Genomic DNA, 18,083 nt, shown 5'->3' with positions numbered 1-18,083 from the left:
ATTTTTTTGTCTTTGGCGAGTTCACTTTAGCTCAATTTTTTTTTTCGGACTATCGCTGAGTAAAATTCAAGTGTATGGCGTGAAAATGGCGAGAGACTTTGCTTGGCATGTAACTTGGCTAGGAAGGCTCTAGCTATGTGTAATTGGCGAGGAGTTTCTCGTGATTAAGCAATTGGCGAGCAACACCTCTCAACAAGCAATTCATGAATGGACGACTGAAGTCCCTGTGGCAAGTAAACCCACTGTGGCAACGAAACATGTAACTGGCAGCAACTCGTAGTGGCGAGAATCGCTGGCGAAAAGCTTCAATGGAGTTTTGGCGGCGAGTACTATTGGCAGGGAGCTTTGGTGAAGTGTTAGACGGTGAGCTACGATCTAGCAAGCTGCCTGTGATGCTTAACTGGTGAGAATGACGAGGGACTTGGGAGGGCAACATCGTGTGGGCTGTGACCTCCTTACTAGCGAGAGAAAATCTGGCAGCTCTTGGGTTTTTGTTGATCTTCGGCTACGTCTGTCCCCTGCTTGCCCTGTGCCTAGTGTGAATTGCTTCAGTGGTCGAGGACCACCTCGTCGGCGACAGGGAGTTCCAACGGTGCAGGTGGTGGAGGCCCACTATGCCGGTGGGCATGGTCATGGGTGGTGGTGGTCTTTTGAGGTGCCCAGCAACGCATATTGGTTCTCTGCCCGCAGCGTCGTGCCCTAAATGGTTGCCTGCCAGCGTCGAGGAACCACCCCATGGGCAACAGAAATTGTCGGTGATGCGAGTGGTGGCTGGTGGTGGCCACACTAGTTCGCGGACGTCAGTGTGGAGGCCTTCAGCCACTAGTTAAGCTTTGCCTGCACTGTGCAAGGCATGCATAGTGTGCCATTGCAATGAGCGTCTGATGGGGGCTCTGCTGTCACGACATCCTTGCCATGTAGGGTGGCCGACACCTAACCCCGTCATACTTTGGGGATGGTGGCTGGGCTACATGTCCTCCCATCTACACAATAAAAGGAAACTGGGTGCACATCGTGCACCCGATGGCCGTTACCCACGTTGTGCATGGCATGCACAGTGCATGTCACATGCATAGTGCATGCCATGCATTTCACCAGTTTCATTCATATTTATTTTTTGTTTTTACTTCACGTGTGGAAATAATAAAATACTAATAATAAAATAATTGATTTGATGGAAAAAACTTATCTAGCATCTGGAGACAATCTCGTGAGCCAAGGAGTTTGAACTTTTGTAGATGATCTTGTCAGTTGTGAGTCGGAGAATATCCATCTTCCAATTCTGATATAGAGAAAAAGTCGATCTCACAGACGGCGCCAACTGTAAAATGTCAAAAATTGCACAACAGACTGTAATGGAGGAAAGAGTCATCCCCAACCCACGAGATGATTCGAAAGTCGATACGGTGTTCTTTGCGTTCATTCATAAAGTAAATAATAAATAAGCGAATAAAAGTAAATAAATGGGAGACATAGGAATTTACTTGATCGGCATAAAAGCCTATATCCACGGGTTGTTGGAGGCAAAATCCACTATAACAGGTGATGATTTTACAATGTCTCATGGCCTCACATATCGCTTAATACAATGAGAGAATTTAGTCTCAGGAGAGTCCCTCTAGAGAATTGGTGGAGTGCATGGAATAAGCATGTCCGATTTGTGGAGGAGCTGCTCCTTATATAGAGGTTATTTCCTTGGAGTGACAGAGTCCAACTTGACTTATGATACCTTTTCCTTTTAGGAGTCTGAACCAACTTCTTTGCCTTATCTCTTTCTTGACCTATCTCTTGGATTTTTCTCTTCCCTTAGTGATAGGTTTCCAGAAGGTTTGACCCAGTCAATTTAGTCCCTAAAGTATTTTAGGAATATCTAAGAACATTTGTATTCCCAAACAGACCCAAAAACTAACAAAATAGGAACTATCAAATTCAAAATATTTGATGAGATTTTTGTTTTTGATGGAAAAAATATTTGATGAGATTTTGAGCACACTGATACGAGACAAGTTCTAGACTTTAGTAAAAATTGTTTGCGAAGATTCAACAGTTAATATTTGATCTCATCACCTATTTTTGCTTAATCTTAATGACTAACTCTTAAGATTGAATGCATTGCAAATTTTATTTTGTATTTGGGTGTCAAATTACAGCTTTTGTAGTTTGGAGATTGTTAGGGACTGGGTTAAACCTTTTGGAAACCAATCACTAAGGAAAAAGATAAAGCCAAGAGATAAGGCAAAAAGAGATAAGGCAAAGAAGTTAGCTCAGATTCCTAAAGGGAAAAGTCTTTAGAAGGAAAATTGGACTCTATCCTTCCAAGGAAATAACCTACAAGTAGTAACAAATGGGGAGATTGATTGGCTACTCTATACATTTACTCTTATACTATTACTGACTTAGGGATCGGAGGCGTTCCCTCGAAACCCCAAGTAGCTTTATTCTTGGGTTGCACGCGAACATTCGGTGGTGGCAATGAAACAGGTCTTCAATAGTTGGCGCCGTCTGTGGGATCTTTTAGTCTCACACTTAGCGTGCTTTTCACATGCCCATCACCACACAGTCTCAGGCAACTAGAGATCCGGGAGAAACTTCACAAAACATGGTGGAGAGACTTGCGGAAATGGATGAGGTAATAAAGAAACTTACTACAGAGGTTGACTCACTACGAAAGGAGAATGAGGCTTTCAAGTCATGAAACAGGCCATCAGGAGAGCACGCGACACCCAATTAGGTTGACAGGGTAGAGATGGAGGCAAACAGTGCAGGTATTGGCAAAGGCCACCACGAGGACGAGGAAAAGAAGAAGCTGCACCACAACGTGCGCAACTTGATGGATAAATATGAGGAGATGGCCAAGAAGATAGGAACATCCTCTTCGGTCGATCAGTTGCTGTCTAACACAAATCTATTGTTCTCTGTAGAAATTATGGCGATGTCGCTGCCTCTAAGGTTCAAGGTCCCGTCATAGACCTGTATGACCGCAAAAGATCCCGTGGAGCATCTTGAAACTTTCAAAGCCCATATGAAGCTTCATGGGTTCCCGGGAGAAATTGCTATTGGGCTTTTCCTTTCACTTTAAAGAGATCGGCGAGAAGATGGTTCCGTACACTACAACCAAATTCCATAGAAATTTTCAAAAAGCTGGGCCGATATGTCTTGACCCAGTTCATGGCGAGTAGAAGACGCATGAGGCCAGTTGTGTACTTATTAATTGTCAAACAGAGAGAGCATGAAAGTTTGATGATCAAGACGACAAAATCATACTAGTAGCATTGATGAGAGGTGTTTTGCCAAAGAGCCCTTTCATGGCTAAGCTGGCCAGGAAAACTCCTTCCACTTTACTAGAGTTCATGGATAGGGCTGACAATTTTGTTAATGCTAAAGACACCCTTATTGCCTTGACCACCCAACCAGAATGAAGGAATTAGCGAGAACCAAAAGGAGGACAGAGGAAAGACCGAGATGAGGGTCAGAAGGCGGAGGGAGGCCAATAAGAGTTAAGGTGAGATACTAATTAAGAAGACATAATGACGGTTATGTGCACTTTTGTAAGTAAATCAATAGGTATCACGGGCAAGGAATGATCTGCCACTAGTACCTATGGCGGCCAACGATAATGCAACAACAAGCCTTGCTACCCTATGGCGGCGACCAAGCTTTCACGCACCAGAAACTCCTTACTAGCCCATGTGTACTCACCCGCTGTAAGTTTCTCGCCCAAATTATTTTGTGTGCCTACTGTAAGTCCCTCTTGCCACACTTAGCTACTAGCTCAAAAAAAGAAAAAAGAAAAAAATAAGATGAAAAAGAAGAAGCATGCATGTACGCTGTCCAGTTGAGCATCTGCACACAACTAACACGGACTGCCATTCACGGTTGTACCGTTGCACCATATAAGTTGCTCCACCGCGTTGCCCAGAACAAATTAGTCACCCACAGTTTTCTCGCCATGGAGTTTGGAGTTTTTCAGTGTGCTTTCACCACAATCAGTGGACGTTTGCTCAACCTCGAGTTTGCCAGTGTGCTTCCTCACCACAATTTCCGAACATTTGCTCGCCATGGAGTTTGGAGTTTTTCAGTGTGCTCTCGCCACAATCTGTGGATGATTGCTCGACCCAAAATTTGCCAGTAAAAATCCTCACCACAATCTGTGGACGTTGGCTCGACCTCGAGTTTGCCAATGTGCTTCCTCGCCAAAATCTATGAACATTTGCTCGCCACGTGGTTTGCTAGCCACAGTGACTTCAGCCCATGGTTTGCTCGCCATACTTGAGTTCCACTTCACTTGTTGCTCGCCTAAAGGAGCTGCTTGCCAATTGCTTAACCATGGGACTCCTCACCAGTTATGCAATGCATAGAGCCTTCCTCCCCAGTTACACACCACACAAAGTGTCTCTCGCCATACACAGTATTTTCCACACCATATACACATGAATTTTATTCGGTATCACGAGCATCCCATGTCCTCATCGTTGCAAAAGCAGGGTGGTGATGAGTGTACGAAAGTGCACTCTAAATATCCTATTATTGGACTAAACTGCTAAAATATGAATAGAAATAATAGGAATTAATGTGTATTTTTGAATTGAGTTTCTATTTACATTGGAATACTCTTGAACAGATTTTTATGTTTAATTTCAGAGTCTATAAAAGAGCAAGTCCAAACCCAGTCAAATTCAAACGACTTTCAAGTGGGCAAGATGTTGGAACAATCTAAGAACTTTCAATGAGTGTAGTACTCTTCAAATAAGGATAATGAAGGAGTTTGAGAGTAATTCAGATCAAGAGAAAAATTCAGTCCGAAATTCGCTAGAAGACAGCCTATACATACTTTAGTATTTTGATCATAACTTTCCTCTCAGAGATAGGAATAATGCGATTCTTAATGCTTTGGAAAGATATCTTAAAGGGCTAAAACGTTGTCTCTAATAAAGATTTCCAAATTCGAACTCCTGAAGTATGTACGTGGCTGCCAATATGAGTTCTAAAATTTAGGCGATTTTGTATGCGGGAATATGAAAGACATTAAGATTTCTTTCCTACCCTATATAAGTATTTCATTAGCATGAAATTGGGAGTTGAAAAGGGGGAGACGACTCAGTTCTGAAGAGGGGGAGATGAAATTAATTTCCATGGCCATCGTTTGCTTTATTTTTCTCTTGAGATTTTTGTTGTCCATTATATTTATGGGTAACTAAATTCTCAAGTAGGGCTAGGGATGAACTTGTACATTAGATGGTATTTTTAATTTATTTTTTATTTATGTATTTGATTTTCAATTACTAAAACTCTTTTGTTTTATCATTCTCAATTCATTGTTGATGTTTTATTCTACAAATAATCATAGAATTTATTCTGTTTATGAATTCAGTCATGCTTTTTCTATTGAATGGATTAGCTCTTTGATTATGTTTGGATCAATTATTTATCTATATTGATTTAATTTTTTGCTACAATATTGCTTCCTGAGTATGTTGTCGTCATTGGATTTTCTTAATAGTGATAATAATTTACATATTTTAAAAGTGGTGAGTGATTTTTCAAAGGTTTACATTTGGTTTAATCTTGGTTTATAAAGCTATACCTTCCGATTGGAAATTTTGGGAATTGTGTTCCCAATTGAGTTATTCAATGAATTAAGAATAATTAAAATACCAGACTTGTGCAAGGGATTCCCGACACTTTACTGTTTATCAAACTTGAGTACTTTTTCCTTTAGTTACTTTGCTTCACTTTAGTTTGTATTTAAAATTAATCTTTGTTCTCTATTAATCATTTAATATCTTTCTTTAGTTTCTTTATTCCTTCTACAATTCTTTTAGTTTGTCTCTCTATGGAATCGACACCTCAAAGCTGTGTTACAACTACCACATTATTCTTTGGGCGTAATTAGGTGGCCAACGGATATTACCCATATGTCACCAGCCCTCACCACTCAAGCGAGATGGACCAGGTTTTCAAACTTCAAACTTGTGGGTTGGATTATTTAACCTAACATGTTTGTTTTTGTTGGTATGATCGATCTCTAGCCCCCGCCATAGACTGCAGTCGCGCTTTGTCTCCCACCTCAAAGGGTTACACGGTCGAGGTACTCTCCCGCTACACCCATCGCTAGAGTTACGCGATCGAGGGCATCACTCGCATCACCAAGGTTACGCAGTTGAGGGCATCTCCAGCTACACCCATCGCCAGAGTTACATGGTCGAGGGCATCTCCAGCTACACTTGCATCGCCAGGGTTACGCTGTTGAGACACTCTCCCGCTAGCCTAATACTTAATGTAACGCCCGTCCTTGTGGTGGGACTTTTATAAAATGATTTCAGAAAGGACGACAGGAATTACCATTTGATTTAAAATTTTTTGCTTCCATACCCAGGGTGCAAGACTCTACGTTATAAAATAAAATGTGCTTTGAGAATAAAAGAGGTTTACAGCGGAAAACATCAATTTTGACAATAAAAGGCCTCTCATACATTTAAACACTCATGACTAGACTTCCGTGCTCTTCCCCATGGGCCGTGTCCGTCTTGACACGTACTTCTCATTCACTTCCTGTGCGGGGATGGGCATACATAAAAACTAAAATGAGTTGATGACTCGTAAGTATTACTTTATACAGTTAAATATAACAACATAGGTTTTCATTCATGCATTCATCATACCGTACATACTATACGTACATGCATACATAAATACGTGTGTTCATTTGAAAACATCACTGGACGGAGTTTTTTCTTTAAGAAAGGCTTTCTTTTCTTAAACGTGTCTCCCGTCAGTGCCTTCATTTCTTAAAGACTTCGTGCATTCATGCATCCATACATCCATACATTCATTCTTATTACTTTCATTGGCCAGTACACACTGTTACGCCTCGTGTGTTGGGGTTAGCAGTCTTCCTTTGGACCCGGACTTCGCCCGTGGCCACGGGTTGGGAATCTCTTTCATGAGGGGCAGCATTGGGTGCACTACCAGTACTACTTACCCATCATTGCAATCTGCCCATTCATTGGTACCCTTTTCATTCATTCATGTGGTCGTTACGTATTTTCATACATTAAACATTCAGTCATTTCTTTCAGTCCATGCATTCAGTTTAGTCTTTCACTTTCATTCACTCCTTTTCTTTTAATAGTTCATTCATGAGAAAACATCATTTAAAAACAAGGGCTTAAACATCGTCTTTCATGGCATCATTTAAAATGTCAGTTCATGGCATCCTTAAAACATCAGTTCCTATGGACGTTTAAAACACTTTCTTCACGTCAGTCAAAGCATCAATATTTTCTTTTCTTTTCTCTGAAAATACATACAATAGATATAACGTATAGTTATCCATTTACATGCGTACAATTAATACTTTTGGGTGCGTAAAAAGGGGTTGCCAAGAAGAGCCGTATGTACGTATACCTTTGAACACTTAGCATGCTTTCGTAAAACGTATTTCGTGTCGTTTCGTAATGCATCATAAAGAAAAGCGTTTCATTTTCGTTTCTTATATTTTAGAAAGCTCTAGAACAGTATGAACGCAATACTTACCTGGACTTCATGCTACTTTCATATCATGCAGTCCATTCATATGCGTGTCAGATGGCAACCTACATGTATACACATAATCTTAACGTCATTCTTTATCTAATGCATAAGCAACTAAACTAGAAATAGAGCTACACTTCACTTGGAACACTCTCCTTCTATCCCATGCTCTTTCGTGTCTTTTACTATGCTAAAACTTTCGGGGACCACTTACGGTCACTACCTCTTCCAAACTCAATGTTCCACTACAAGTGTTTATCCACTAAAACGAACCCATGATTCGCCTTAGGGTTAAGACACTAAGACCTTCGTCTTACTCTTCTTACTGACCACATTTCGACGCATGATTCCGACTGAAGGAATCACGCATCTCAATCCTAAACAATACACCCGTCATTATCTTCATGCACCTTAGCTCACACTAAATCCTCATTCCCATCCATACAAGCCACACGGCTCTAAGCCAACTCTAAGGCTTAAGCACCGTGTAATTATGTCTAGGACAGATTACCCATTACATATGGTGAATCCGTCCAGCACATGTGTCTAACCAGATTGCACATGTACCTTACCCCCTTATCACTTAAGAACAACATATAACACGTTGATCATCTACTTGTGTAAACAAGCACCATACTCCGATACCAACCTTCTCTTAACCCGGCTAGTATGACTCTTCATGCTACCTGTCCCTTTTGATAGTTCATCCCAACACTTAACACGACAAGACTCCGTTCACAACCACGCCTTACGTCACATCATATAGCTCAAGATTACTCCCAAGCTACACCGTGACCATGTCAAGTCACCTGACATCTTGCTAGGCCATTTCTACTCCAACTCCTATCTCATCATGAGTACGGTTCCTCATGTACTCCTAACTCATCGGGTCATCTCGTCACAATCCCGTTGCGCCATTCTTACACTAACTCCTCACCCATCACAAGCATGACTGCCAGTAACTATGTCACTTCATGACATTCCCCAATCATGCTTCCACTACGCACTCTTACACTTGTTCTTTCGCTTCACACTTACTCCCAGCCCTAAGTCAATTACGGTGAAACCTGTCACCTCAGACTACAAGCCACATCATAGCTACCTCGGGACACTGTTCCACAGTTTCCGACACTACTCACCACGCTCTATGCCTATCAACCACACAACCATCCTTATCTCTGCGACACGCCACATGGTGTCGCTACACCTCTTGGAGTACACTCCGCGTGTACTCCTTCTTACACACGTTATGACCCATCACCACTACGGCATACCGACCATACGGTGCATCACTCCACCACACGGAGTACACTCCACGTGTACTCCCTTCACACACGTTACGCTTCATAGAGTACACTCCACGTGTACTCTTCACATTCCACACTATGCTAGGAGGGTATATTTTACATATACTCTCATTATCCCACACTACGCCACAAGAGTACGCTCTACATGTACTCTTCCATTCCACATGACGCCACGCCACCATTATGGCACAGTCCACAACACTACATAGCACACTACACAGATACGCCTAACACTTCACATACATAGCACATCACATCTCCATACTACACAACGAACTCCACAAATACTAACAGCACAATCTACAACCTAATCAATCAACTAATAACATAAATAACAAGGGATATAGGGTTATACCATCGACGGGATAACCCGTGCGTTGCTCGCTGATCGTCACTGTCGATGACGTTGGAAGGGTCGTACGTGGCGGCTAACCCACGTACAGTGGCTGTCTAGGCATTTGGGTAGCTAGGTGTGGTCTTTGAAGGGCTCGTGGTGGCTGTGAGGGGCATAACACGACATATCTAGCCATGTACAATGGCGGTCAGCCACATACAGTGGCTACCTTGGCCATTGGAGGTGGCTAGAGGTGTGGGTCTAGGCATAGGAGGGTCAGGTCGTGGTCCTGGAGTGGTGGTCTAGTGGTGGTGCCGAGGTGGCACACATCAGAGACACGACGGCTCGTGGAGGAGCTAAGGCCATGGGTCTCGAAGCATGGGAAATGGATAGGGGCTTGGCAAGTCGTGGCTGGCCATGGAGGGCTTAGGGGTTGCTGGTGGAGTTTATGGTGGCACTGTGGTGGCCCCACGGTGGCCTACGGTGGCGGATCCAGACCGAGAAGTAGAGGAGAAGCCATGGGAGAGTGAGGGTGCGTGTGAAGGCTAGGGGGCTCGACTGGGCATGGGGAGGCTATGGGGAAGTCGTCAGTGAAAGATAAAGCTAATGGTGGTGGTGCGGCGGCCTGGGCAGCCGCGCACGGCGGCGCAAGGTGGTAACCCGTGCGTGAGGGAGGGAGAGAGCCCGTGCTGTTGAGGGGGGCTATGGGCCTCGGGTCAAGTGGAGGAGGAAGGGGGAGCTCGTGGTGGTGCTCGATGGGGCTGGAACCGTCGGTGGCCTTGAAGCCGTACGAAACCCATTTAAGGGTTTCGTGCGTGCGTGCGACTGAAGGGGAGAGGGAGGTTTTCGTGGCTTGGGTTCCATGGAAGAGGTTTACTGGTGGGAGGGGAGGCCGTTGGTAGTAGTGTGGTGGCCTAGATGGCGGCGTACGGCAGCGGAGAGAAGAAATGGGATTTTACCCATTTCGGCTGCTTACTGTTAAAAGAGGGGGAGGGCTACACAGTGGAGGCCAGCTTTGGTTGTGGAGGCTCACTGACGTAAGGGGACACCGACGGTGGGGCGGTGAGGCCAGACGGCACAAGGTGGCGCCGGGCTGAGCTGAGGAAGAAACGGCTAGGAAAGGGGGAGCGTACGTCATACGCGTGAAAGAGAGGGAGGAGAGAGAGCGGGGAGGGAAAAATGAGGGAGAAGAGAGAGGGTCTGGTATTTAATCCAGTCCCTTCATCTTGGGATCTTCAAAACGATCTAACGATGGGAAACTAAAACACTGATTTGAAAATGCATAAACATTAATTTAATTAAAAGCACTAAGAGGAATTAAGGTAGAATATTATTTAAACTAAACTTTAGTTTATAAAATAATATTCCTTCATCATTAATAAAATGATCCATATAACACTGGACATACTTTAGAAATCACATAATATCTTTGAAAACACGCCATTGGGGTTCGGCAAGCATAACTAGGCTCACAGTAGCTAGAGGGAAGGGAAGGGAGGCTCACAGTCCTCGGAACTTGCTTACATCAGAAAGAATAAGCCTTACGTCAGAAAGAAAGAACGTACGTCAGAAGGAATGAGCGGGGTGTTACATTCTCCCCACCTTAAAAATAAATTTCGTCCTCAAAATTTGCTTAACGTTCTAGGAATTTCGCTTAGCATTCTAGGACTTTGTGTAGTGTTCTAAGTACTTGCTTACCCTTACTATGGGCCCGTTCATACGAGTCCTCACGTTGTCTTCATATGTCTCCACGCACGTTCAGCATCTCAGTCACGTCTTGTACAGGACTTTGTCCTCACGTCCTGTCATTCCTCCATCGTCATGCTTAAAGTCAATCCGAAGTACTTAAGCCCATCCATTATGTAACGCTTGAACCTTCCACTCTAACATTCTTGTCGGCAAGGCTTGAAGTTGCCATCTCATTTTCCCACTTCGGTCCTAGCTTAGTCCATAATCGTTCATGCATTTCTTAACTATTGCAGTCTTTCTAACGTTTCTATTTCGTTCCTCAAATTAGCAAGTGTAGCAATGGTTGCTTGCTAATTTCTAACGTTCCATCGTCCATTCCTTATCCTCTAACTACGTTCAGTCTCTGATACCTCTTACATTCTATGCATTTAGCATTACTACCTCTTTCTAATTGCCAGTCTGACATGCATGCATTAATTAGGTCATACTTTGAAAATGTCATAGCATTTAGAATAAAATACTTTCTTGTACTTAGCGCAGGACGAGACATGCTTTGGGAAGACGTCAGTCTAGGTTTTTCCTTCACTTGCAATTCTCTTTTCAAAAGTATTCTTTCTTTGGAAAATTTTTCTTTCTTTAGAAAAAGTTTTCTCTTAAGAAAAATTATTTTCTCTCTTTTATTTTAAAAAGAATGCTATAGAGTCTAGCATAACCTGGGCTCTGCTCTGATACCACTATGTAACACCCATCCTTGTGATGTGACTTTTTATAAAATGATTTTAGAAAGGACAACGGAAATTATCGTTCGATTTAAAACTTTTTGCTTCCATACCCAAGATGCAAGACTCTACGTTATAAAATAAAAGCGATGTGGTCGAGGGATCTCCTACTAGCCTAATACTTAAAGGTTAAAATGGTCGAGTGATCTTCCGTTAACACATTCTCGCCAAAAGGCGTTGTGGTCGAGGGATCTCACTACCCTAATACTTAAAGGTTAAACGGTCGAGGGATTTCCTGTTAACACCTCTCGCCAAAAGGCGACATGGTCGAGGGATCTCCCGTTTATACCTTCTCCCGCTACACTCACATCCGAGTGTCTCCACAACCGCCACCAGCAGGTTAGCTTAGGGAACAAGCCTCTGAGCTCGGCAACTGCCTTACGCGGGTGTCCTTTGGGAACGAGTCGACAAACTCAATAACCGCCTAAAATGGATCTAGGGGGTTGACGGGCACCCTGATCACTTAAGTGCGGGTTACTATAAACAAACTCTTACATCCATATCAAAACAGAAAAACACCAACAAAAAATACAGCACGGGAAAAAATCCATTGAGGCCACCAAAAATGATCGCCGAGCATGGAAATATACGCACTTTACTAATGATAAACATTAACATACAATGACTATGCAAATGTTCTTACAAACAAACTTCACAAAAGCCCATCCTCGAAGACCTTTACTACAAATTTCTTCTTGAGAACCACTTATGAAGATCTCCATTGCATAACAGTGAAAAACTATGAACCAGTTACCGAAATTTCTTTTTCTGCATGTTACCTTCACCACAGTTGACTTGAAGATTCTTAAGGCCTTCTTGATAAACAAGTTGACTTTAAGAATCGAGGACATCTGTTAAGGACTGGATCAAACCCTTTGGAAACCTATCACTAAAGGAAGAGATAAAGCCGAGAGATAAGACAAAGAAGTTAGCTCAGACTCCTAAAAGGAAAAGGCTTCACAAGGCAAATTGGACCCTATTGTTTCAAGGATATAACCTCTATAAATAGCCTACATGGGGTAACAAATGGGGCGATTGATTGGCTACTTTATACATTTACTCTTATGCTATTACCGACTTAGGTATCGGTGGCATTTCCTCGAACTCCCAAGCTGCTTTATTCTTTGGTTGCAGGCGACCATTCGGTGATGGCAGTGAAACACGTCTTCAACATAGATTATATTGCAAAATAAGTGGTAGATAGGGATAGAGTATTATATTCTCATAAATAAATAAATAAATAAAAGAGATAAATACACTTGTTGATGTCGTGTTTCGTAACCCGAGCAGTACCGAAATAATCAAGCTCCACGCCACCTGCAACTAAGAGACTGAAGAGGCTCCGGTGACGTCCGGGATGAAACCGATGCCAAAGTCAGTGAATATTTCTCTAGTGATGAAAAAGCTCAGAAGATTAGAAAGAATAGTAAAGGGCTTCAAGAGATGCCTCTCATGGAAGGGATGGCTACTATTTATACCTGATCTCGGCTCCACTATCGAGGGATATCGTGGCGTGTCAGGTCGTACCTGAGTCAGTCCTGCTCCACTCACTTCTCGCCATAACAACATGTCAGTTCGCGGCTTGTGCGACCAAGGGAGATCGTGGCGTGTTAGGTCGTGCTAGGTCAAACATGCTGCCACCTTTCTGCCAGGGTTGTGTGCCAGGCCTTCTGACATGTGCAGTGAATGTGACGTGCCTTGAGTCTGACGAGACCATGATTGGGCACTTCCAACCATATGTTTTCAATAGGGTGTCTTGCTTGGTGCCATACGATAGGGCTCGGTAAGTTGCCAAGTCCTGATACATTGTTCTTCGCATATCCGAGCTTAGTGTCAAATGGCCCTCTTGGGTTGGGTTGCACTTGGTACGTGGTCCTCCGGCTAGGCTCTCAGCCCACAACTGGCTTTCCTCCTTAGGCCTGGGGTTCCGTAGCTTGACCTCCTTGGGCCCAGGCCCTTCTAGGATGGGCCCTCCCTAATAGTACCCCACAAATTCCTATCACAGGCACGTGGTGGGAATTCATAACACTTTTAATCATGGTGTGGCCCGTTCGGCTTTCGTCGCTTCAAGTTTCTCGAGGCCACCCGTTCGGTTCTTGCTAATTCGGCTTCCCGAGGCCACTCGCCCGTTCAAGAAATGCTTATCCAAGTTTCTTGCGATCATCTCGTCTTCCAACAATTGATTGGACGTGCCGGCTATCTTTCTTCACACTCTGGGACTCCATTGGTACGTGCCACCCACTCTTCTGACTCAACAGTTGCCATTCGTGCCGTCTTTTCGTCTGCTGGTGCCGCGTGGTGTTTGCTGAAGCCATTTCCGTCAGTATCGCATGGCGTTTACTGAAATGTTTGACTCAACCTGTCTGCACCTGATCGCTTGTATGCTATCGGGAGAAATTTCTTGGGTGATATCTCCCCTCTCCCTGAACCCGAAAGCGCCCTTCAAGTTCCTTCAATCGTTGGGCGAAATGACCAAAGTTACGTCATGACTCGCCTCAGCAAAGTGATGGGGTTGGGGGTTCTTCTCTTCCCCGCAGTCGCGCCAGGGAATCGGGAAGCCATTCCCAAGTGTCTCGCAACCATGAGTTCACAAGTGTAGAGATTCTGGTTCCTTCAACGTGGGGGAGCACTAGATCGTTTCCTAGAGGTTCAGGCTCTACTATCGAACCCTCTACCATGATGAACCCTCGACCAGCTCCCGCTGAATCTTTTTCGGACCCATTGCTTCCTTTTGCAGAAGAATTGAATGCCTGCAACCTTCAGACGACCTTTTCTGATTCCCTAGCACACCCCTTCCCTCACGGGCCCAGCTCGTTTGGTCCCTTTACTTCTTTTGAGGACACTCTTCGGGAGGGGATGGCTTGTGAGGTCCTACAGGCATACTCGGTGTCTGGGCCCCGGGATGTAGAGCAGACCCCTTGTCGGGACACAAGTCATGGAGACGCTGAGGACGATGAAGACCAGGCGACCCCGAGGAGGCCACGGGAGGCAGAGCCAAACCCCTGCGGAGCCACAAGCCAAGAAAGGATGGGGGTAGAATTCGTCTTCAAAGATGAGGGAGAAGAAGATGGGGAAGAAGGAGATGGAGAAGGTGGAGAAGAAGCGTTGAGACCTGAAGTTCCTTCAACTGCATCCCGGAACTCGGAGAAGGCCTCCAAACCTACCTCTCTAGTTGTGGGGACTGTCCCCCCCCCCCCCCCGCGTCTACCTGGTCGAGCGAAACTAACAGCAACCCAGATTCTCGAGACCCTCCCAACGTCATAGATTTGTGTGACGATGATGACTCTGAAGCTTTATCTCCAATGGTGCCCGGGCCATGCGGCGAGACCTGGGGGTCCCTTCCGGATTTTTCTTGCAGCTAGCGGTTGCTAGCCCCTCATCTTCCGGAGCTGACGCAGGCCCCAACCTCTACCCTAGACAAGGCTTGTGCCGATGCGACTGAGCATGTAGGCCAGATGTTGCGACTCATTTTTGCCCAGTTATGCTCTTCCTTTGCTTGGTGTATTCTGCTGAGCCCCTTTCCAGTCTGTCGCCTCTTACTTGTATTATTATTTTTGCAGGCTGTAGACCAGTTGGCCACGACAATCGGGGGGGAGTTGGGAGAGCTGGAGGAGGCCAACCGGGAGCTTAAGACCTTGGGGCCCTTTGGGTATTTCAAGCTGAAGTAGGCGGCCCGAAGAATAAATGACCTCAAGACCGAGCGGAAAGAGCTGATCAACAAGGTGGTGTACGCAAAGGAACAAAACCAGCACCTGGAGATGGTCGTGGCGAGGTGTAAAGAGAAGAAGAAGGCTCTCAAGAGTCTATTGCGCGATGCCGACCGGGACATCTTTCGGTTGACATTGGCAAAGAAACAACTCGAAGAGGCTCGCATTGCTTCCGAACGGAGTTTGGTCACTCGAGAAGCTGAGCTGGAGGCTACTCAGGAGCAGTTGCAGTTGGTTCAGTAAGAATTGCAGGAGTCTAGGGAGGAGACAGAGTCCGCCCAAAGGGAGCTGGGGGAATCTCAACGGGGTCAGGCTCTAGCTGTCGGACAGCATTCGCGACTGTTGTTCGGGCATTTTAGGCACTCTCAGGAGGCCCAACACTTAAGAGAACAACAGAGGCAAGCGAGGGCGCACATTGGAGAGCTTTCGCAGTTAGGGATCCAAAAGAACATTGACCTCCTATCTCGGCCCCTCCCCTTTTTGTAGTACTTTGTATAGCACTCCTCGGGTTTTTCTTGTTACCGTGTGTGTTTTATCGAATCAAATGAAGACTTTTTTCTCGCAACTGTTGTGTTCTTTTATTTTCCGTTTTCTCTCCTCCATCTCCCTTTTTTTTCTTTTTTTTTTTGCGCGGTTCTGACGAGGGCACGGCTTATCAAGTCAAGGGGATCTGTCTTCTTGCGAGTGTAAGGACTTGGCTTAATTAGACATAGGGGGCGGGGGAGAGGGGTCGATCCCAAGTCCAGGGACTTGGGACCTTACTTTGCAATGAGTCAAGGGACCCGTCTTCTTGCGAGTGTAAGGACTCAGCTTTGTTAGACGGGGGGTTGGTGCTAAGTCCAAGGCCTTGGGACCTTACCTAGCAGCGAGTCAAGGGACCTGTCTTCTTGAGTGTCTACTGACTTGGCTTTGTTAGATGGGGTGTCGGTGCTAAGTCAGGCGACTCGGGACCTTACCTAGCAACGAGTTGTAATGTCCCCTCCCTAGGGTTAGGAATGTCACGTACATACGTAACCTAAGCCAGGTAAGAGACTTGCATAATTAAAAAAAAAAAAAAACAAAACATTGCTCATTCAAAAAGAAAACTTAAGTTAAACTATTTTAAAAAAAAACATAGTCATATCCAAGTTTCCAAACCAACTAAATTAAAAGAAATCATAAATATAGTCTAAGGTTCGTTAGTCCACTCCTTCTAAACTTGGCCCGCCTGCTCGTAGTCCTCATTCTCCTCACCTGGTGGTAAAAAAATGAGATAAAATTAAAATGAGTCGAAGACTCAATAAGAACTCACCACAACATAAATGTAATAGTTAAAAGGCTTTAATAAATTTTTTTTTTATATATCATGTCATATCATGCTGATGCTGATGCTCATGCTCATGCTCATGCTCATGCTATGGATGACTGTCTTGACTTATCTAAATTAATAGACTAATCTGACTGGCCCACACACTTAACCATGTGTGCAAGGTTGTGCACTGGCCCCACATCCCGTTGCAGCAAGGGGAGCTGCTGAGTAGTATTCTGACATACTACGGTGGACCACACTTGAGTCTGTGGCTTGCACATCCACCCTGAATATTGAACTGAAAGGCCATTTGTTTAATTGATCTTATCTTATCTTATTTTTCTCTTGAATTTAAGATAACTTAAGTGTCTTATGCGATGTGAGATGCATGACATTCTTATTAATATAAATAACTGTAAAATACTGAACCTGAACATGATGCGAAAGAGTAATATAATCATGCTATGATGACTTATATGCTTCTACAGATCGTAACATGCATGGTACATAAAAAGAATGGCTATCAAAGAACTGGCTTTAATAGTAATAGTCTATCTATATACTAGTCCTAATTTGTGATCAAATTACTTACCTCGAAATAATGATACCGAATAATCTCCTCGTATTTCGTTACCTATAAAAATACTATATGTCACTAAGAATTCTAGGAATCGTATTTTGACACTCCATTTAATAGTTGAACTCACACTATAGTAAATAACAACTTTAATAACAATTTTGTTACGTCCAAAACAAATATTATTATTATTTTAAATTCAAATAATTATCTATTCTTTTAAATCATAAACCCGTGGCAATTTATATTAAAATCTATCAAAACAAATAGTGAAGAAAAATCATAAACTTAAACAATTTAAAATGTTTTGTTAAGCTTTAACCTATTATTATCTTATACTAAAATTAACAATAAAATACTTAAGTTTAAATTAAATCCAGTCGAAAGCCCAAACTCACGTAAATAGAACAAGTTAAACCCAATTGTCATATGCCCTCAAAAGCCAAAAACATAAAAGAATTCTGCAAACCAACACGTTTTGTCAGCCCATGAGGCTTCTAGAGACCTCTAACGTTAATTAAAATGTATTGTTTAAAGGGCAAATTTGTAAAATCAGTTTAAAACCATCTACCACTCTGTACATATGATATCTTATGGACACCTTTTCGTACACCTCTTATCTAATGACAGAAAAGAAAAAGCAACTATGAAAGAATAAGTTATACATAAATTGACTTTATCTAAATATAAAAACTATGCGTAACTTTGACTATAAGAGATAAGTCCAAAAGAAAGGCAAGGATCGGATGGAAAATTCTGGAAAAAGGAACAAGGATAAGCCTTCCACCAAGGACACTAACGTAAACTTAGCCATAAGAATAGTGTTTTGCACTTATAACTATGAGCTTCAATCAAACAGAATTTCTTAT

The sequence above is a fragment of the Juglans microcarpa x Juglans regia genome, chromosome 5D (assembly GCF_004785595.1).
Source record: "Juglans microcarpa x Juglans regia isolate MS1-56 chromosome 5D, Jm3101_v1.0, whole genome shotgun sequence".
NCBI classification, from domain to species: Eukaryota; Viridiplantae; Streptophyta; class Magnoliopsida; order Fagales; family Juglandaceae; genus Juglans; species Juglans microcarpa x Juglans regia.
Note: the sequence above shows the minus strand (reverse complement) of the source record.